Source organism: Microcaecilia unicolor, chromosome 1 (assembly GCF_901765095.1).
Source record: "Microcaecilia unicolor chromosome 1, aMicUni1.1, whole genome shotgun sequence".
Taxonomy (NCBI): Eukaryota; Metazoa; Chordata; class Amphibia; order Gymnophiona; family Siphonopidae; genus Microcaecilia; species Microcaecilia unicolor.
In genome coordinates this window covers 60,113,384-60,137,015 of record NC_044031.1, presented here as the reverse complement: position 1 = coordinate 60,137,015, position 23,632 = coordinate 60,113,384, and the positions used below count along the sequence as shown (strand labels likewise).

The following is a 23,632-nucleotide window of genomic DNA, read 5'->3' as shown; positions in this document are numbered from 1 at the left end:
ATACAGCTTCACCTGCACTTAGCTACTAAGCCCCCCAGGAGTAGAGCTCCTGGGTTTGAGTAGCCGGCAGGACTTACTGGACGACACAGGGACCGGGACTAGAACAGGCTGTAGCTGAAGTGCGCCTAACTCCTAAACTGACCAAAAGTGTTCCTAAGCCCGGCATCAACCAAAGAGCTCCTAAGCCCTCCACTAACAGCAGTGCTTGTAACAGAAACTAACAGGGGTGCCCCTATGCCCTACACTAACAGAAGTGCAGGGAAGCCACAAGGGAAAAGGAAGGGAAGACAAATGCCAGACCTAACCCTGGTGCTTCCTAAGCACCAAGCTGCAGCAGCTAAACATGGGTTCTCACCCCGGTGCTTCCTAAGCACCCAGCTACAGCAGCTAAACACAGGTCACGAGGAAAAGCGGGGAAAACACAAGGAAACAAGCAGGAAAGCCAAATACCCAAACAACAAAAGGTGCTTCCTAAACACTTACTAACAAGGGTGCTCCCAGCACCAAACTCCAGCACTGCACTAACAACAGTGCTACACACCGTAGCAAAAGGGAAAGCAGAGGAGCCAAAGGGGAAAACAGGGAAGTCAAACACACAAGTCAAAAGTGCACACTGACTGCACTAAATTAACCTGGACCTTGCTGCAAGTAGCCAGAAGCAAACGCCACTGTTGCAAAGGCTCTGAAGGAAACAACACCACTTCCTTATCAAGGCCCTCACTGATGATGTCACACTCCCTAGACCTAGGCAAAAGCACACTGACCCAGAGAGGCCCAACCCACACCAATGCAACACCGTGAAGCACTTGAAGCCAGTACACCCAAAGAGAGGTAGAGCTAACTCAGTCCACCCACACAGCTGTAGTAAAGTAAAACAATTAACCCCATGCTGCTGGAAGCTGCCAGCACAGAGAGCCAGAGCCAGCTCAGAAAGGACAGAGAAAAGAAACAGAAGCCAGCTAAGAAGCTGACCCCCAGAAAAGAGGTAAGTTTGAGAGGGGTTCTGACCCCAATCATAACATCCATTCAATTCTCATGGACTTCTTGGCTTCTTCACATTCAGTGCATGCTAATTGGTAGTAAAAGGAGCCCTTAAAGTCTTATATCAGTAGGAGCTGGAGTTGGAGTCAGAGTCAAAGGTTTGGTTTTCTGACTCTACAGACTTGGAAAATAATATGATAGCTATTTTTGTCTAGCTTTGGAAGGCCTTCAAAGGCTAGTCAAAAAAATGTATTAAGTGGTCCAAGCTGAAAGGAGTTATAAAGATAGCAACAGACCTTTCTAAAAGGACAGTAAGTAAAAGCAAGAGGATCTCCAACCAAGTGGCTGAGAAAATAAAGGCAAAAGATGTGGTGTTCATGAAATACAGAAAAACTCAGGAAAAAGAAAACAGAAAAAAATACCAGATGAAACCAAAGGAAGTGAAGAGAGATAAAAGGCTGGTGAAAGCACAATGAAGACCAAATGGCTAGAAATGTAAGGGGGAGGGGGGATAACAAGACTTTTTTTTTCTAGTATATTAGTGAAAAAACGAAGGTTTAAAATGGAACTGTAAGACTGAAAAATGTTGTGGATCGCTATGTAGAGAGTGATAAGGAAAAAGCAAATGTTCTAAACAAATACTTCTGTGTTCATGAAAGAAAATCCTGGTGAAGGGCCATGCTTGGATGAAAAAGATACATAAGAGAATGGAGTAGATATTATCACACACTGATCATGAAATAAAGTGTTTATAAACAACTTGAAAAACTGAAGGTGGACAAGGTCATGTGACTTGACAAGATCCATCCCAGGATATTGAGGAAGCTATAGAGTATGTTCTATGCAAGAGGTACTTAGCTGACAGAACACTACTAAAGAGCAATTATTCTGGACTCGTGTCTAGGGGCATACCCCAGTGACAAGCTAGCTGTTGGAGAAAGGACCAAAGCCACAGATGGAATATAGTATTTATTTATTAGGTAATATATATATATATATATATATATATATATATATATATATAGTTCAACAGCAAAATGCCAAAGTACAAAATAACTTGCTATAAAAATAGATTAATACAATATGATTATCCTAATGGACTAACTAAATAAACGATTATACAACCAATCACAACTGATATCCTAATGATTAGCATTAGAGGTTACACCACACGTCTTATGCAAAATACAGTTAGCAGCTGAATACCCAGACCAGAAGTCCTGGCATAACCTATCTGTCTCAGACAAAAAGCCAAGGACTAATTATCCCCGTGACCTAGGAAGTATATCCTGTTGTCTCACCTTGCCTGTCTGTAGCAGACTTCCAATGGTAAAGAAGCAGATTTCTCCTCTGACTCGAGCTGAAGCCTCAGCAAGTCTCTCAGTCAAGAAATAAGTCCAAGGTCTGTATTCTGAATGTAGATGGCACAGTCAGTAGATAAGGCCTTGTTGTAGCTGAGCAAACCCTGTGAGTTTGTTACAAGGTATGCAGTTCACTGGTGTTTCTTCAGTCCAAACTTTTTGGTATCCAAGGGTCAGATGATACCTATGGACGAATCACATACGATGACATAATGTCCAGTCAGCTTCATGGTCAAGAAGCGAGCCTTTGTTCAATGGCATGCAAACTCCCTGTCTGCTCAGATACTCCTGGAGCCCTGTATTTCTCTCCTACAATCTTCCCAGGAGATAGCAGTCAGTTTGCAACACAGAATATGTCCTTGGATGAAGTCATCTTGCAATGCTCAGCAGTAATGTTCATTTGTAACCAAGCTGGTTTCTGATGATTACAGATGTATTCAGGTCATTGGCTGAAGAATCCATATTGTTGTAAAAGAATGGTTCAGGCTTGTATAGGCCAAGACCAGCAAAGGTGAGATCTCAGGTAAATACCCCTACAAAGCTCAGAGAGGATATGGCAGGTCCTTTTAAAGATTTGTTTAATAAATCTTTGGAGATCGGAGAGATTCCACTGGATTGGAGAAGAGTGGATGTGGTCCCTCTTCACAAAAGTGGCAACAGAGAAGAAGTGGGAAATTATATGCCGGTAAGCCTCACTTCAGTGATAAGAACATAAGAGTAGCCATACTAGGTCAGACTAATGGTCCATCTAGCCCTGTATGCTGTTTCAAACAGTGACCAAGCCAGGTCACAAGTACCTGGCAGACACCCCAAATCATATCGACATTCCTTACAAATCCTAGAGCAAGCAGTTGATTCCCCATGTCTGTCTCAATAGCAGACTATGGACTTTCCTCCAGGGACTTGTCCTAACCTTTTTTAAACCCAGATACGCTAACTGCTGTTACCATATCCTCTAGCAAAGAGTTCCCGAGCTCAATTATTCATTGAGTGAAAAAATATTTCTTCCTATTTGTTTTAAAAGTATTTCTATGTAATTTCCTCAAGTATCCCCTTCCACCCACATGGTTGGTCTGGTATCGTTCCCTCCCCTCCTCTCCCCAACAATTTCATTTTCATCTTTCAGATGAGTATCAAACCTATAAATGGCAAGTGACCGACTCACCTGCAAATGCGCAGTAGAGACTTCCCTCTCTGTCCCGCCCCCGCGTCAAGATGACGGGGGAAGGGGGCGGGACAGAGAGGGAAACTGCGCTGAAGGGGAGGGAGGGAACCGCTGACGTCGCTACCGCTCCCCCCCCCCCAAGGTAGCCGCTACCGCCCCCCCACCCCCGGAGTCACCACCACCCCCCCTTCACCCGGCCCGGGCCTTCTCTTCGTTATTCAACTTACAGCAGCAAGCAGCTCAGCTTCAGCTCCCGTCGGCCTTCCTTCCCTGCCTGTGCCCCGCCCTCACCGACGTGACGTCACACGAGGGCGAGGCACAGGCAGTGAAGGAAGGCCAACGGGAGCTGCTGCTTGCTGCTGTTTTGCCGCTGCTGTAAGTTGAATAACGAAGAGAGGGCCCGGGCCGGGTGGAGGGATGGCGGCAACTCCGGGAGGGGGGGGGGACGGGGGACGGTAGCGGTGGCGACCTCGCGGGGAGGGGGAAGGAAAACACCAATATCAGCCCGTTTTTACGGGCTCAACGGCTAGTTATTTATATTTCAGAAGTGATTGAAAATGATTTTGGATATAGCCAATTAACAGAGATTTAAGAATGCTACTGGAGGAGATTAGAAATGTTGATTGATCAGTGACAAGTCAGATGCTGTAATTCTTTTAGTATATTTTATGATACTGAAAGCTGCACCGCTGAGACCATTAGATAAAAGCTGATTTATGCTGTGGATCATAGCTTGTATATGACAGACAATGAAATCAGTTCCATCCTACAATCAGATTCCAACATACCTGTCACCCTACGGAGATTTGCTTTTAGATGTTAAAATCTCTGTGGTGCAAAGGAAATTTGAGACCAGTTTATTTTCAAAACCTACAGATCAAAATACACTATTAGCATTTAATAGTTTGCATCCTTTTCATATTAAAAACAGTCCACCTTTTGCCCAATTTCTTCAATACAGACACATTTGTAATTCAATTCAAACATATAAACAGAAATCAGAGAATTTAAGAGCGAAATTTATTGAGAGAAGATATCCTCAAAAAATTGTGAATCAAGCTTACAAATGAGCCATGTATAATAATAGGAATTTGTTATTTCGGAGGAAGAACAAAAATAATTTTGATTCCATTATCTCATGTATATTATGATATACTCATATATCTCCTGGGATAGCTAAAATTATCAAAAAGCATTGGAAAGTGCTTTCAGTCTATGAAATTTTTCAGAAAACTTGTTGCATGATAGCACATTCTCGTGGCTCTAATGTAGGTGACATGCTGTGTTATTCTGATACGTAGACATTTCATACAGTCAGACTGGTCATTGGAAATGCAGCAAATGTGTAATTTGTGTGAACACTACAGAAGCTAATCAATTTTTGAAAAGATATGATCAATGCATGATTCAAATACATTTTTCTACCACTTATGTATTGAAGCCAGTGACATTGCAGGATCCTCTTCAGGCTGTTCGCCAGTATCCTGGAGTGCTTTTCCAGTGAGGGCCTCATCCCACCTCGCTCAGACTCGACCGGGCTTGGGGGCTGAAACTCCGTTCACCTTTGCACAACCCGGCAAAAGTGAGAGTGGCCCCATCTACCACTTCAACACAGTCACTGCGGGATCTTCACCACAGCACCCAGTGAGTGCTCAGCTGCTTGGCGCACTGTGTAAGACGCTTGCTGAAGGCACACACCTTAGCACATACCTTTCTGAGACATCTTGGAGTGGGTCAAACCAAATCATCCACCCACCCAACAAGGACGCAACAAAGTGAAGACTGAATACCTCCTCAAGACACACTCACATAATTATCCAAGATAACCCCCATCTACCCTTGCTGTCAACAGCTGCATTCAAACACTATAAGGTGGCCAATCTACTGCCTATTTTTTGTAGTGGGTCTAGGCTGTCTAGATCCCAATTCATCCCAGTCTTACATCTAGTAAGTCGCAAACCCAAGAACAAAAGACCTGGCAATGGTTCTGGCATGTGGTTCGCAGACTGTCAAATACTGTTTTCAAGCAACAAACCAAAGAAAAACAGACCAAGAGAAACTGGATAAATTCATCCAGTTTACTCATAATCTCATGCCACCATCAGATCCAAATCACACCTTTGCAAGTACCAGTCCCATGCATTTACACCAACACCAGATTGGTCAAAAACAAGATATTATTACTCCATGACCTGATTGAATCCAGTGAAGTTGGCCTGGTCTTTTTAGCCAATACCTGGCTACATAAACAAAATAACCCAGAATTATCTGACCTATGCCCTCCTGGCTACAGCACCCTTCACTCTCCCAGACTGCAAAAATGTGGGGGAGGATTGTCAATACTCTATAAATGTTTTTTACGCCTAACCCTGATCGCCTCAGACATCGCTCCTGGTCTACAATTTATACTATGTAGGCAGCTGGAGTAGGTGAGCCATGCAGGTGGCCAGAGCAGTGGAATGATGCAGGTAGCTGGAGTAGGTGAGCGATACAGGAGGACAAAGCAGCAGAATGATACAGGTGGCAGGAGTATGTGAGCCATGCAGGTGACTGTGCAATGTAGGCACCCAGATTAGGTAGACAATGCAAGTGCCAGAACTGCAGAGTAATGCAGGCAGGCAGCCAGAGTAGGAGACCCATGCAGGTGGCTGGGTGAAATAGGCAGCCAGAGTAGGTGAGCCATGCAGGTAGCTGGGTGAAGCTGGCAGCCAGATTAGGTGAGAAATGCAGGCAACTGAGAAGTAGAATGATACAGGTGGTTGAAGTAGGTGAGCCATGCAGGTGGCTGGGCAAAATAGGTAGCCGGAGTAGGTGAGCCATGCATAGGTGAACCATGCAGGTGGCTGGGTGAAGTAAGCAGCTGGAGTAGGTGATGGGCAAATTAGGCAGCTGGAGAAGATGAGACATGCAGGTGGCTGGGTGAAGCAGGCAGTTGGAGTAGTTGAGCCATGCAGGTGGCTGGGCAAAATAGGTAGCCAGAGTAGGTGAGCTAGGCAGGTGGCTGGGTGAAATAGGCAAACTCACTTCTAATTACCAATTAGGACAGTGGTCTATCCCATCACCATTTCTGTCTTCATAACCTTCCACAAGACAGCATTCCAGTCATCTTCCACCCTTTCTGTGAAAAAAAATATTTCCTCCTAAGTCTCCTATCCTGCAACCTCAATTCATGACCTCTTGTTCTACTGCTTCCCTGTCTCTGAAAAAGATTAGTATGAATATTGCTGAAAATGATGCAAAGAAAGGTGGTGACTGCTGTTGGGAAGAACAGGCATGCAAAATTTCCAGTTGGGGCTGGTGGCAGCAATGAGTATAATGGGTAATGGTGAAGCAGAAAGGACCAGTTATGTGGATTTCAAATACCTCATTCCCAGATATGCTTTCCTTAGCCCACAGGCACAAATAGTTGTTAAGGATAGCAAGGGCTTGCTGTCTTCCACAATTCTGGTGGCACACCTCTCAGACTGATTGAGAACCACTGCTCTAGGGTATACATATTGAGGTCTTCAAGTATCATATCATACATCTTTTGGCACATGTCCCATATCATTTTTGTTGCCTTCCTCTGAACCGCCTAAAGTCTTTTGAGGTATGGCCTCTAAAATAGAACACAATACTCAAAATGGGGCATCACCAATGACTTGTACAAAGGCATTAACACCTTTCTTCTGATGGATATGCCTCACTCTATGCAGCCTAGCATTTTTCTGGCTACAGTCACTGCCTTGTCACATTATTTCGCTGTCTTAAGATCCTCAGACACTATCCCGCTTTCAGTCTCTGCTTATCAGGTCCTCACTCACTAACAAATACAACTCTTTTGGGTTTCTACACTCCATGTACTTCACTCTACATTTTTTTTGCATTAAATTTTAATGGCCAAACATTAGATCATTCTTCTAACCTTTTTAGATCACTTCTCATGTTGTCCACTCTGGGGTGTCCACTCTGTAACAAATCTTTGTGTCATCTACAAAAAGGCAAACTTTCCCTCCTAACCTTTCAGCAATGTCACTCACCAATATGTTAAAAAGAATCATTCCCAGTACTGATCTTTGGAGCACACCGCTACTCACCTTTCTTTTCTTCAAGTGAATTTCATTCACCACCGCCCTCTGATGGTATTAGTTAATGAACTGTTAACAATCAATAATTGGTGTTATTTGGCAGTCATTTGGGTTTATGCATGGATCAGTCCTGTGCTCTATTCTATAAAATGTGCACCTAAATTTTATAGCGTGCAACTCAAAAGGGGTTTGGCCATGGGATGGGTGTGGGTGGTTCAGGTGTTTTCCTAGAAATTAGGTGCAATGTTATAGAATAACTACGTGAACAACCTTATCGACCTCCCAGCCAGAAATAGACCATCATCATCCCATACCCACCTCAATTTACACCTCCCCAGTTGTAAAGGTATTAAATATAAGACCTTCTATGCATCCAGTTTCTCCTTCCTGGGCAGCCAGCTTTGGAACGCTCTGTCAAGATCCATACGAACAATCGGCGACCATTTACCCTTCAGGAAAATGCTGAAGACTCATCTCTTCAAGACAGCTTACCCGAATGACTCTACTTAACTTTTAAACCCTTCCTCTTAATCCCAATCCTGATGTTTACTATACCTTAGACTATATCTCCCAATCTCCTTATGCTTTTATCTTTTTTCCTCTCCATCCTTTGCCCTTTATCTTTCCCTCTCCATCCTTTCTCTCCTCACCCCTCCCAATCTGTCTTCCTTTTGCTTATCCTACCTTTGTTGACCTTTACATACTTAACTTACTCATTCTCAATAACTCACTTTCACTGCTTATAATATTCTCCTCTAAGACTTTGCTATTGTAATTGTAATTGTATTAACTATGTAAGCCGCATTGAGCCTGCAATGTGTGGGAAAGCGCTGGGTACAAATGTAATAAATAAATAAATAAGATCATTTACACGCTCAAATGCCATTAGTTGCACACCAGCTTTTACACTAGGATTCGTGTAAGTGATGGCAGATAAAGACCTGAATGGTCTATCCAGTCTGCCCAACAGTCACATTCATTATCAATTCAAGATTAAATCAACAATGAATGTGATATTATGTGCCTGATCATAATCTTTCTTTGGTGTTTCTGGGACCTAGACCATAGAAGTCCACCCAGCTCTCTCCTAATGTTCCAATTACTGGAGTTGCCATCAAAACCCACTCCAGCCTATCCAAACCCGTCTTGTCATTTGTGAGACAGACTGTAAAACCTGCCCGGCACTGTCCTCACATTTCAAATTACTGGAGTTTCTGTCAAAATTCTCTCAGCCCATCCTAAACCGGATTGCTATATGCAGGATTCAGACTTTACCTTTACAAGCCAGCTCAGCACCGGCCTTAGTTGATACAGCCAGAGTTACCATCTAAGCACCATTTGACTTGCAAACACATATGCAACCCTTTAAGTTTTGTTTTTTTTATATCATTTATATTCTAATTAGAGATCCTCTGTGTTCATCCCACGCCTTTTTGAATTCTGCCACAGTTTTTTTCTCCACCACCTCCTTCGGGAGGGCATTCTAGACATCAACCACCCTATCCATGAAAAAGAATTTTCTAACATTACTCCTACTTCAGCAGGTCCATGTGCCATGCCCAAAGTTAAGCATGAGTCCCACACTCAGGTATAGTACCATGCAGAGTACCCTTTGCAAAATATTAGATTAGTACAGATCTTCCTGGCACCTAACTTTGGGCACATTTATAGAATTCTCCCCTCAATGCACTTCTTTGTCACTTCTACATTTAGGTGCTACTGGGGCAGACTGACAGTGGTCTGGGCCCCCAGGCAATAAGGGTCACAGGCTCCTACCCACGTATGAAAAGTGATTAAATGGAGGCTAAGGGAAATTGAACCCCCTACTGGTCTGGACCCTTGGGCACTGCCCTATTTTCTCAATGGTTGGTCTGCCCCACCACTTTATAGAATTGCCCCTATTGAGATAGAAGTTTATGTGTTTCTGCTTTCCAGTAGTTTAGTCTGTGGAGGAGTAGCCTAGTGGCTAGTGCAGCAGACTTTGATCCTGGGGAACTGAGTTTGATTCCCACTGCAGCTCCTTGTGACTCTGGGCAAAGTCACTTAACCCTCCATTGCCCCTGGTACAAAATAAGTACCTGAATATATGTAAACCACTTTGAATGTAGTTGCAAAAACCTCAGGAAGGCAGTATATTAAGTCCCATTTCCCTTTCCCTTTATTGAATAAGACCTATTGTCAGATAAAACAAAAGACACAATATATGATTTGTAATGCTTCTTAAGGCTCAGCTTGGCACAGTGAACTTTGGCTTATCATGGAAAAAGAGAGTCTTGGAGTTATTCTTCAGATGTGAGAATAGGATAGGGTGAACAGGCTTTCCAAAGTGGGGTGGGGAGGGGGTATAATAGATGGGTTTAAATTATAAACCAGATATGATTGCTGGTGGCTATTCATCTAATTTCAGAAAGCAACGTTCTATATGTGGAAAAATGAATTATATTTTTTTTAAGGAGAAAAATTAATTCTCTCAAAGGTCAAGACAAAAACTGTGTTGCCCCTTTGCTTTGGGTTAATTTCTTGATGGCTTTATTTCTAATGACCTCATCATTACTTTTTATTCTTTTCAAGAAAACAGATGAAGATTCTGAATTGTAAATGTATCTCCCTGCCAGAATCTCATTATGGTAGCACTTCTCTTGTTTTTATATCCAGTAGGCAGAAGGCCAAAGTCAGATAAATAATATCAGATCTGAAAGGACACGATTCCCCTATAAGGGGAAAAAAATACAGCTGCTGCATGATGGTTACTATGGGAACTTCCTACAGTAATCAAGTCTGCTTACTCTGGCATAGAAAAGAAAATGATTTGTAACTTGAATTACTGGACTACCAAAATCAATTTGCAAATATGTTTTAATTCGATTTGAATAAAAGCATAATGGAACTCACCTGTCAATCTACTATATGATACTGGAAGGTGACTGACATTTTTTTCTCAACAACCATGAATAAGAATAAGTAATACTATCACACCAAGTCTTAGTTCAGTTTGCATGAAAATCAATGCTTTCTCTGAGACGTGTTACAAGGCAGGAGAGTAGTTTTAAATCTGCATTATGGGTATAACACAGGATTTTTGCCACTTAGGGCTAGATTCTATATATGGCGCCTGAAAAATCAGTGCAGAAAAAAATTCTGCCTAGGTGTATTCTCTAAAGCATGCCTATCCAGCTTATAATTGAAAAGAAAAACGCCTATATTGCGACCCAAATCGGGAGATAGACGTTTATCTCACAAAAACGAATAAAGCGGTATAATCGAAAGCTGAATTTGGACGTTTTCAACTGCACTCCGTCGCGGATGCGGACAAAGTTGATGGGGGCGTGTCAAAGGCGTGGTGAAGGCGGAACTGGGGCGTGGTTATCGGCCGATCAGAGATAGGCACCTTTCGCCGATAATGGAAACAAAATATGCGTTTTTAGCGAGAATTTAGGGCACTTTTCCTGGACCCTGTTTTTCCACGAATAGGGCCCCAAAAAGTGCCCTAAATGAACAGATGACCACTGGAGGGAGTCGGGGATGACCTCCCCTGACTCCCCCAGTGGTCACAAACCCCCTCCCACCACAATAATATGCTGTTTCACAACTTTTTATGTTCACCCTCAAATGTCATACCCACCTCCCTGGCAGCAGTATGCAGGTCACTGGAGCAGTTATTAGGGGGTGCAGTGGACGTCAGGCAGGTAGACCCAGGCCCATCCCCCCCCACCTGTTACACTTGTGCTGGTAAATGGGAGCCCTCCACACCGCCCCCCAAACCCACTGTACCCACATGTAGGTGCCCCCCTTCACCCCTTAGGGCTATAGTAATGGTGTAGACTTGTGGGCAGTGGGTTTTGAAGGGGATTTGGGGGGCTCAACACACAAGGGAAGGGTGCTATGCACCTGGGAGGTCTTTTACCTTTTTTTTTTGTTTTTGTAAAAGTGCCCCCTAGGGTGCCCGGTTGGTGTCCTGGCATGTGAGGGGGACCAGTGCACTACGACTCCTGGCCCCTCCCACGAAGAAATGCCTTGGATTTATTCGTTTTTGAGCTGGGCGCTTTCATTTTCCATTATCGCTGAAAAACAAAAACGCCCAGCTCACAAATTGTCGAATAAAACATGGACGTTTATTTTTTTCGAAAATACGGTTCAGTCCGCCCCTTCACGGACCCGTTCTTCGAGATAAACGCCCATGGAGTTAGACATTTTCGTTCGATTATGCCCCTCCACATGTTATAGAATAGGCTTAAATATTCACGCAGTATATAGAATATGCCAAGCGCCTTGGCACGTGACCAAATTTAGTCATGGCCATTTACAACATGTTTTACTAGGGTGTAAATGCAGACACCTAAATTAGGTGCAGATAGGGTATATTCTATAACAATGGCCATAGATTTTAGAAACGCACATGCCCCACCCACGGGCAAAGACCCTTTTTCAACTGTGCAACTTAGAATTTAGGCACAATACGTTATAGAATACACTTAGCGAGTTGTGTGTGTAAATGTCAATTAATGCCAATTAGTATTGATAATTGCTTAACATCCAATTAACAGTGTTGATTAGCTAGTTAATTTATTAACTTATGCACACTGTTATTGAATATGCTTCCATTTCTGAGCAGATATTTAGGCACCATGTATAGATTTCAGGGGTTAATGAGCTTTAATCGGCAAAATCATGCACTCTTTTCCCTTACCACATTAGTTTATGTCAACACATACTACATATTAATGAGATGTTAAGCATGTAACTGCATGCATAACACCTCAGTGCTATACAAATTTTAAAAATGCAGCTTTGAGTTAGCATTAATTTTCCTCCCTGGAAGCATCAAGCTACTAACACATGGTTGGGTGCTACCGGGGAACAACAACAAAGAGAGTCCAAATCTCCCGCAAAAAACAAGAAAACAACAAAAAAGAGGCGGAAGATATCCAGAAAGACCAAACTAAAATTCCAGATGTCAAAAAGCCAAAATCCTTTATTAAGACCCTACACGGTCCGTGTTTCGGCCAGAGAGGCCTTCTTCAGGGATCTACAGTTTGGCATATACAGATATTCTTCCAAAAGGTGCTTACAAATTGAGACAATCTCCGGGTGCTATCCAAGCGAAATATAAATTCTATAGTCAATGACTATAGAATTTATGTTTCGCTTGGATAGCACGCGGAGATTGTCTCAATTTGTGAGCACCTTTTGGAAGAATATCTGTATATGCCAAACTGGCTTTTTGACATCTGGGATTTTACTTTGGTCTTTCTGGATATCTTCTGTCTCTTTTTTTTTTTTTTTGGGTGCTACCGGGGGGCCAGATGAAAAGTAAGCACCTTGTGGACCCTCTCCACCCAGCAAAAACCCAAGAGACCTCCAGATCTAGCATCTCAATCCACTGTTCTCTCTAAGCTGAGCGGGAGTTCTCCACCTACAGTCCTGCCAGTGGAGGGGTGTGTGTGTGTGTGGGAGGGGGGGGGGGGGATGGATGCTGTTTCACTAATAAATTTTCAATAGTGAAGGACAGGCAAGCTTTACAGGACTCCAGGGAACCTACCTGTCCCTACACAATATTAAAACACTTCCATCACTGGCAGTAATGCACCTGGAGGACTCCCTCTCAGCTTTGGAGAGAACAATGGATAGAGCTGATTGTCTAACAAAGGGGCATAGGAATGATCCTCAGTCATCCTGGCCACTAGGTTGCTGGTTCAAAATGGCATTAGTTGGCCCCAACTGCAATTGTACAGTACTACTGCTAAGGATCAAGCTACCAAATAAGGGCACCATGGTACTGCCTGCCGTTCCATTGTGGCTCCACTGCTTACCATATCAATATCTTCCAAACCTGAAGCCCATTAGCTCATCTGCCCTTACTAGCTCTCTCTCTCTCTCTCTCTCTCTCTCTCTCTCTTTGGCGGTCTTCTGGGTCCAGGGGTCAAGGGTCTTCAGCAGGAGTGATGCCCAGTCGCTCCTACCTTATTCTGCGCAACCTTCCCTTCAGTGGCGCTTCTTTCTACAATTTGGTATCATGAAGCAATTGCTGTGCCTCTCCTGGCATAGTGACCTTGCTTGGCTGATTGTCAAACCCAAAAGAGAGTCCAAAAGGATATAACCATCTGGAATACACTGCATTCACATTGTGTGACATCTCTGATCTCCCTCCTCTTGTCGAGCGTTATTGCCCATATATCCGCAAACAGCTCAATCTTTGTGCCTTCCCACATTATGTGACCTGCCTTTTTCATGGCCTGCGAAATGTGTTCTTTAAGCGGAAAACAAAGAAAACAAGACAAAATACCTCTAGGCCGGTCTGACAGTTTGGGGCCCAATGCTTGGTGTACCCACTCAAAGTCAATTCAGTGTAGTTCTGCCACAGGATCTACATCAATCAAAACTATGGCATATAGGACTAGCTTCTATATGTCACGCCTTAAAAAGTCAGCACAGAAAAAAATATGCCTAGGTGTATTCTATAAAGTACACCTAAATTTCCGTGTGGTTTATACAATATGCTGAGCACCCATCCGTGCGACTAAATTTAGTCGTGGGCAGTTACACCAAGTACAACTTGGTGTAAATGCCAATATCTAATTTAGGCATGGACAGGGGTATTCTATAACAATGCTCATAGATTTTAGAAATGCCCATGGCCGTCCAATTCCACACCCATTGCCATGCCCCCTTTTCAACTATGTGACTTAGAATTTACGTGCATTACTTTACAAAATATACTTAGACAGTTGTTAGTGTAAATTCTAATTAATGCCAATTAGTGTCAATAATTGCTTGTTAATTGGCAGCTATTACACTGATTAGTTTGTTAACTAATTAAGCTGCGTGTGCAAATCCAGAATACGACCAGATTTGCACATGCAACTTAAGTCATGCAATATAGAGTCTGTGGGATAGTGTGCATTAGCACTGCTGTATCCTATTCTTGAAAAGCCTCAGGGACTCCGTGGGCTCTTAGATTGTTCTGGCGAGCCAGTTCTCCCCATCTTCAATTCTGAGCAGTAAATCCTCCAGCTTACTCTCCAGAACTGTGCATCATTTTTGCAATTCTGCCACATTCAAGTCATGCTCAATAACCTTTTCTTTTTACTCATTATGACGCAAACCCATCTCATCTATCTTTTTATGCAGGTCTTTACTTCAGCATGCAAATCCTGTTTAAGGCTCACAATTGCTGATTTCAACTCCTCTTTGCTGGAACATAACTCTTCTTTACTGACGAACAAATGTTCTCCTGGAGAAGAGGAGTCCTCCACCGCTACATCTCTGGGGCTCTCTTTCTCAGTTGGCTCCGCATATACCACCACCATTTTGGAAGACACATGGTCTGCAATCGCTGCTAATTGATAGGCATAAATTTGTAAGGCTATTTTTATTTTTCTGTTCTCACGCAAATCGCTTATGATCGGGAAAGTTACACTCCTTATTTGATCACAAGAGATGATCTCCAGGATTGTTAACTATCACCAAACTGAGTGGGGTGTTAGGGTGTTCTCCAACTAAGCAACCATCAGGTGAGTTATGTCACTTCCCCCCTCTACAAGTTCATTTTTTAAATTTTATCAGTACTCTTGGATGTCTACCATCCAGTCCAGTTGATTTTGTTACTCTTTAGTTTCCAAACTGCCCCATCATATTTACAAGGTTTACAGAGATTTGTTTCAGTTCCTCCAACTCATCACCATTTTATATCATTTCTGGCACTGGCATCTCCCCCACATCTTCTTCAATAAAGACCAAAGCAAAGAATTCATTTTGTCTCTCCGCTCTGGCTTTGTGCACCTTTTCTCCCTTGGTCGTATAGCAGTTTAACTGATTGTTTTACTGACTACTTTCTTCTAATATACCTACAAAAGTTTTATTATATGTTTTTGCCTCCAAGGCAATCTTCTTTTCAAAATATCTCCTTGCCTTCCTTATCAGCACGTTCCATTTGACTTGCCATTCCTTATGCTGTTCCCTATTTTATTCAGTTGAATCCTTCTTCCATTTTCTGAAGGATGTTCTTTTAGCTTCAGTAGCCTCCTTCACCTGATTTGGCCTTCTTTCCACCTTTTTTAGTATCCCAGCAAAATCTGGGGTAAGCAACTTTTCTTGATCTTCGTGGTCTTGATATTTGATCCCCCTGCATATAAGACGATGATCGCCCATGTGATAAGTGTGGTCCTGATCTATAAACACAAAACTGATGTATACTCGATTCATGGCTAGCTTCCACTTATGCTGTGATGTGATGCGTTCCTAGCTAGCACAAAGACTCTTGATGTGCCGGGTGGGAGAGCAACTGAAGAAAGTGAGCAAAAGATGGTGATATGCCACTGCCTTTGCCTTTTAGGCTTCCCAGGTATCTGCCTCAAGTCGTGTACCTTGGATCCCATTCCCCTGATTATTTGGACCAGGATCTCCCAATTACCTGCCCTACCTGGCTTTAAACATTTTGACCCTCCCTCTTACTCTACTACTGCTACTACTTATCATTTCTAAAGCGCTACTAGACGTAAGCAGCGCTATACACTTGAACATGAAGAGACAGTCCCTACTCGACAGAGCTTACAATCTAATTAGGACAGACAAACAGGACAAACTCCATTTTTCTATGCACATAGCTGTTCATAACTCTTGATGTGCCTGAGCCAATGCCCTTTTGTACCTGACCACCCTACTCAGTTGTGGTTGGTACCTTATTTTGAAATGTACAGAAAGTTTTGAAAAAAAAATCATTGTCCTCTGTGAACCAGTTCCTTGGAAACTGAAATGCTCCGGTGTGTATTGATTTGTTTGTTAGTTAAGGCAAATGCAAGATGGTGTTCAAAGGTTCATAATTTTTTACAGTGTCATCTTTCGTACTTCTCCTCCATCTGTTACCTCTGATGTTAACTGAAAGTTACATGCTTTCTATAAGGTTATTTCTAGAATTTATCAGAACCCTCTGCTAGAATTTAAAACACCTCGTCAGACACAGACATTGAATTTAGTCATTATTGGATACATTGAAAATAAAATGGAGGGGAAGATACCATACTATTTTTCTTGTGCTTGATAAATTCTAATTTACATACTATAAACACTCATTTACATGTATGTAGCAGCCTGAGGAATTCAGCAGTAAGGAATGTTGCTTGAGTCCTCAGGTGCAGACGATCAGAAGCCCCGTGCTGTTCCAAACAGCACTTTAAAATTAGTGCAGGAACAGTGCGGTGCATTAACGCCCCTATGATCAGAGCTAATAGTATACAAATTTAGGTGTGCTAGCAGCTCTGATCAAAGGGGTACTTCTGTAGGAGAATTGTGCCTGGGCATGTGTCCAACGCATAATCCTCCCATAGACGTTGTGTGACAGGTCCAGGCTGTCATAAAAAAAGCCTGGACCTGTCAAATAGCAGAGGAGGTTTGACGGGTCTGGGATTTTCTCCCAAACCTGTAAAACCTAAACCTGCCCCTTCAAAAAAAAATAAGCCTGCAGGGTAGGAGGACAACCACATCCCCTACCCCTCAAACACTAAAAAGACCTCCTCATTCACCCTCCTCATTCTCACACCCCCCTGTAGCCTAACTTGAAGATGGAGGAGGTATGATATAGGAGTTTAAGGGAGAAAAGCACTGCTGTAATAAAGAACAGAAAACAGAAGAGACTTTGCATATAATTTGCTACAGTTACTGTTATATTTGCCACATATTAAATGCCTTGCCACTGTCATAATTATACATGATGTTAAAGGATATGTGGAGGGGCATAATCGAATGGGGCGCCCAAGTTTTCCTGAGGGCATCCTCGCATGATGTCCCCACGAAGGGGCGGGGAAACCCGAATTATTGAAACAAGATGGGTGGCCATCTTTCGTTTCCATAATACGGTCAGGGACGCCCAAATCTCAACATTTAGGTTGACCTTAGAGATGGTTGTCCCTAGAGATGGTCGTCCCCGATTTTCGGCGATAATGGAAACAGAGGATGCCCATCTCAGAAATGACCAAATCCAAGCCCTTTGGTTGTGGGAGAAACCAGCATTCGTAGTGCACTGGTCCCCCTGACATGCCAGGACACCAATCGGGCACCCTAGGGGGCACTGCAGTGGACTTCAGAAAAAGCTCCCAGGTGCATAGCTCCCTTACTTTGTGTGCTGAGCCCCCCAAACCCCACTCCCGACAACTGTACACCACTACCATAGCCCTTAGGGATGAAGGGGGACACCTAGATGTGGGTACAGTGGGTTTCTGGTGGGTTTTGGAGGGCTCACATTTACCACCACAAGTTTAACAGGTAGGGTGGGATGGGCCTGGGTCCGCCTGCCTGAAGTGCACTGCAGTACCCAATAAAACTGCTCCAGGGACCTGCATACTGCTGTCATGGAACTGGATATGATATTTGAGGCTGGCATAGAGGTTGGAAAAAATATTTTAACATTTTTTTGAGGGTGGGAGGGGGATAGTGATCACTAGGGGAGTAGGGGGAGGTCATCCCCGATTCCCTCCAGTGGTCATCTGGTCATATAGGGCACATTTTTGTGGCTTGGTTGTAAAAACAAAGGACCAAGTAAAGTCGGCCAAGTGTTCATCAGGGACGCCCTTCTTTTTTCCATTATCGGCCAAGGACACCCATGTGTTAAGCACGTCCCAGTCCCGTGTTCACTATGCTTCCGATACGCCTCTGGGAACTTTGGTCGTCCCCACGACAGAAAGCAGTTGAGGGCGCCCAAAATCAGCTTTCGATTATGCCGATTTGGGCGACCCTGGGAGAAGAACGTCCATCTCCCGATTTGTGTCGAAAGATGGGCACCCTTCTCTTTCGAAAATGAGCCCATAAGTGAATCATGGTTCAGTACACCAGCCTTGGAGCCGACTGAGTTATTTAGTGTGAATTTATAAAAAGTCTGAGCTGCTTATTTGGCCTCCTGTATATTTATCCAGTCCCAACCTTGGTCCCATAAATCAATAAAGGGCCCTTTTACTAAGACGCAAAGGTGCCTACGTGCATACAACGTGCGTCAAATTGGAACTACCGCCAGCTACTGCATGCCCCAGGTGGTAATTCCATTTTTGATGTGCATCCAATACGCGCGGTCGAAACGTTCTACTGCATTGTGCTTACTTGGCGGTAATTGACAGTGTATGCATGCTGATGATTACCACCCAGTTAACGTATGAGAGCTTACCGCTAAGTCAATGGGCATGGACCACACCGGTGACGTCAAGGCCTTACTTCTGCATCTGGCAGTTTCGCACACTAGCAGATTACACTGTAAAATCCATACAACCAGTAAATTCATTGTCCTTAAATGAAGGCTACTTGAAAAAAAATCTCATTTAAATTACCGTAGCTGCGACTTAAACTACCCCTTTTAACATCCCTAAGCATCTCTATACCAACTACAAAATTACCCAAGATCCCAATCTCAACCCTCACTCTTTTAAATTTTAGGAGGGATTGGGTGGGATGAACTTTTATTACTTCAGTTCCCTCAACTAGCTTTCCTCCTTGCTGCCCTTGAATTCTTCTCAGCCCGGAGCCCACCAATTTTCCTGACTTTTTCATGCTCTTTGGCTCCACCCCCCAAACATTTACATAACCTTTGCAGTCACTATTCTTTCTGTTCTAATTTGGATGCCTTATTAAACCTCAACATCTCTTCCCAATAATCCCTTCTTATTTTGTTTACCCCTTTTTGCTAATTAAGAGGTCCTTTTACTAAGGTGCGCTGAAAAATGGCTTGCGGTAGTGTAGGAGCAGGTTTTGGGCACACGCAGATCCATTTTCAGCGTTCCTGTAAAAAAGACCTTTTTTTAAATTTTTGCAGAAAATGGACGTTTGGCAAAATAAAAATTGCAGCGTGTCCATTTTGGGTGAGACCTTACCACCAGCCATTGACTTTGCAGTAAGGTCTCATGCAGTAACCAGACGATAATGACCTATGCACATCAAATGCCACTTGGCACACATTGCTGACGTGTGCCAGAAAAGAAAAAATATTTTTTCGGATGTGCATAGCAGACGTGAACCGAAATTGAAATGACCACAACGGCCACAAGAGCCACATGGTAAGTGGGTGGTAACTTCAATTTGGCACTCATTGGGTGTGCGTAGGTGCCTACACAGCTTAGTAAAAGGACCCCTAATTTGTTAATTAATTAATTCAGTTACATCAAATTTCATTCATTTTAAATTTTAATTCCTAAAGTCTTTATAAGACTCACATTGCAAAATAATTAAATTATCTTCCTATCAAGTATATATCTTCCCCCACCCATTTTTCTTTTATTCCTTCATCATAACAAAATATATATAGGCACTTCTGCAGCAATGCCAATATTATCCACCCATAATTGATCTTACAGGTTTTCTATATCTATTTTTATCTATATCTATATATAATACCTTTGAGAAATTTAAAATAAAACAAAACTGATTAAATGGAAGATATCATCATTTTGACAAGCTATAATTACTTTTCTTTCTTTAGTCATGAATCAAGTCACAACGCATTTTGTGAGTCATTGGAGTTGTCTTAAATTATCTACAGATTGTATTTATACTTTCTATGCAGAATTATAACAACAAGAGCTACTAAATGACTATTACTGCTGCTGACCATATTGAAACCTACCAAAAATGCCCAGTGCATGATAAGAACCTGAGGGTTCCTTTTACTTACGGTGGTTAAGCCCTAATGTGCGCTTAGTGCAGGGAAAAACAGGCTGTCAGAAAACATGTTAAAGCCGTTTGCGGTATTTTGCCTGTTTGTGGACGCTACCCCATGCGTTAGATATATTTCAAAAATATTTTTGGAAAGCATATGCCATAGACAGAAAATGGGTGTGGAAGTGTTATCTATCTATCTAGAGCATTCACAGTATTGCATTCTAACTGGCTAATATGGGGTTAATGTGGGAGCACTTACCTAAGGATACCGTAAGAGCTCCCATTTTAACCTTTTAAATGAAAGCCATGTGTTAAAGTGAACAATACTTCATAACTTGAAATTCAAAACATGTAAATGCCCTAAAAATGTGCCATGTTAAATCTGGGCTTTGCACTTGCTAAAATCCTGTGCTAAGTTGCATTAAGCCCAGATTTCAGTGTGCTTTAGTAAAAGGGCCTCTGCTTTCATTGAAAGGTAGCTGGAATTTTGCAGTAATCCTGCAGTAATACATTTCATACATTACGGTCCAGATTCCGTAGATGGTGTCTAAAATCTAGACACATCTGAAAAAAATCACTTAGTGCTATTCTGTAATCCATGCCTAAAGTTAGGCATGGTTTATAGAATAGCGCATAGGGCCAAAGAATGTGTAAATACCTGTGCCTAAATGTAGGTGCATGCCCCTGAATTCTATAACAATGTGTGTAAATTTGCATAATGCTCCTGACACACTCACAGTCCTCCCATTGCCACGCCCCTTTCAGCTATGTACATTAGGATTTATGTGTGCCTCTTTTTAGAATGCACCTAAAAAGAACTCCGTATAAATTTCAATTATTGCCAATTAGTGATGATACCTGGTTGTTATTGGTCAATCATCTCTGATTGGCTCGTTACTCAAATAAGGTGCGCATATAAATATACTCACTGCTCCGTCTATAGAATCCAGAGGTACATGCATTATCAGGATGCTCTATGGCAGTGCTTTTTAAGAAACTCCTGGAGAACCCCCTAGCCTAACTGGTTTTCAGGATGTCCACAGTAAATATGAGAGTGATTTGGATGCACTGCCTCCATTGCCTTCAAATCTATCTCATGCATACTCCTTGTGGATCGAAAGTACTCCAGGAACAGTTTGAGAACTTCTCTATGGTATGTCACAAGAAAATAAAAGGTTCAACACTATCATATAAAACAAAGAGCAGCACACAATAAGCCAGTAGCCAATGTACTGAAATCTAAATTTATTATTTATTTATTTATTTTATTTATTAGGATTTATTTACCGCCTTCTAGAAGGAATTCACTCAAGGCGGTGTACAGTAAAATAGATCAAGCATGAGCAATAGGAAATTACAGCAGTAACAAATATTCAAATAACAATACAAAGTATGGCACGGTATACTACTTATAATGTCAACACAATACGTAATAGAACATTATAATTGATAGTGAAGGGTAAAGCAAAGACGTAACATATGGATAGGTAACAAAGTAGGAAGAGTTAGAAAGTAAGGTGACTGATTTAAAGAAAATTGCACATGAGGTCAGAGAGATGGGTGAATATTATCTCAGCTAGGGTAGGAGTGGATAAACATTATTAAAAGCAACTACAGATAAAAGCAGATAAATTATTTATTCCACTTTTATCTAAGGCTGCATTTCGCCACTACTTTGAGAGCACGACTAAGATTTTCTCCAACAGAGAATTGTCAAAGGTCTTTTTCAATCCCATCCTATCTTAACACTTTTTGGCATATTGACCTTTTGAATTGTTTAATTCTCCAGATCTAACCTCAAAACTCTGGAAACAGGCATCTTTGCAGAAACAAAGTGCTGTGTTGAATCTTCAACCATCAATAAAGATTGCTTCTGTGAACATTTAGCATCCTTTTGGTTTATTTTCAAAAAGCCATTGTCCACTTCCCACTGCCACTGTTCCTTCGTCTTTGTTTTATGTCACAATGTGTTACACCAAAAGCAATCAACAGTGTGTTACTGAAGGAGATTCAATCCTTGTAATATTTGATTAAGAATGCATGGCATATTAGGACAATGCTTTTATAAATGATATATAAAAGCATATATATAATGAAGGTAAGATTTCAAAAAAATTTCCTTAAGGATTATACAACACATAGGGCCCTGTTTACTAAGGCATGTTAGCGTTTTAACATGCCTACAATTAGCGCGTGCTAACTGTGTAGGCGCATATAGGGTGTAAGGGGTTACTGAGAAGACGGCCTCTAGGAAAGCGAGAGCAGCCCTGGAGAGAGATTAAGACATTTGCAAATACCTTATAGACCGATTAGAATAAGGGATGAGCCTAGGAACCACAATTCCCACAATACACCTGACCCAACACAGGACTCACAGGAAGTAGAGGGGGAGGAGCAGGTTTGGGAGATGGACTCTAATCAGGGTGATGAAGAGCAGCTGAGGGAGCCCTGTGAGGAGGTAGAAGAGATGGAATGGGATAAAAGGGAGGAGAATGAGGAGGAGAGTATGGAGGTGGCTGCATTTACACAAACTGCTAGTACTAAGGTGAGAGGTTTCCTGGCTGCTGTATTTCCTAAACTGTCTGGAATTGGAAAGACAGAATTGATGCAGCTGGGAAGAAACCTGTGGCAGCGGGTAGCTCAAAAGGATAAGAATATGGGAAGTTAAATATCGTGTGTTGTAAGAAACTGATGATTAACCTGAGAAGAGAAAGTGATGTTAAAGGACTACTACTACTACTACTATTTAGCATTTCTATAGCGCTACAAGGCATATGCAGCGCTGCACAAACATAGAAGAAAGACAGTCCCTGCTCAAAGAGCTTACAATCTAATAGACAAAAAATAAAGTAAGCAAATCAAATCAATTAATGTGTACAGGAAGGAGGAGAGGAGGGTAGGTGGAGGTGAGTGGTTACAAGTGGTTACGAGTCAAAAGCAATGTTAAAGAGGTGGGCTTTCAGTCTAGATTTAAAGGTGGCCAAGGATGGGGTAAGACGTATGGGCTCAGGAAGTTTATTCCAGGCGTAGGGTGCAGCGAGACAGAAGGCGCGAAGTCTGGAGTTGGCAGTAGTGGAGAAGGGAACAGATAAGAAGGATTTATCCATGGAGCAGAGTGCACGGGAAGGGGTGTAGGGAAGGACGAGTGTGGAGAGATACTGGGGAGCAGCAGAGTGAGTACATTTATAGGTTAGTAGAAGAAGTTTGAACAGGATGTGAAAACAGATAGGGAGCCAGTGAAGCAACTTGAGGAGAGGGGTAGTATGAGTAAAGCAACCCTGGTGGAAGACGAGACGGGCAGCAGAATTTTGAACTGATTGGAGAGAGAGGTGACTAAGTGGGAGGCCAGCAAGAAGCAGATTGCAGTAGTCTAAACGAGAGGTGACAAGAGTGTGGATGAGGGTTTTGGTAGAGTGCTTGGAAAG

The 23,632-nt window shown here is 42.5% G+C and overlaps 1 long non-coding RNA gene across 1 annotated transcript; it reads left to right on the top strand.

Annotated features, from left to right (window-relative positions):
- Positions 1–7,697: 7,697 nt before the first annotated feature.
- Positions 7,698–23,520, top strand: LOC115460048. Its single transcript, XR_003940359.1, has 3 exons — positions 7,698–7,780; positions 20,739–20,743; positions 23,509–23,520. It is a non-coding gene; the product is annotated as an uncharacterized LOC115460048 (long non-coding RNA).
- The last annotated feature ends 112 nt before the right edge of the window (positions 23,521–23,632 follow it).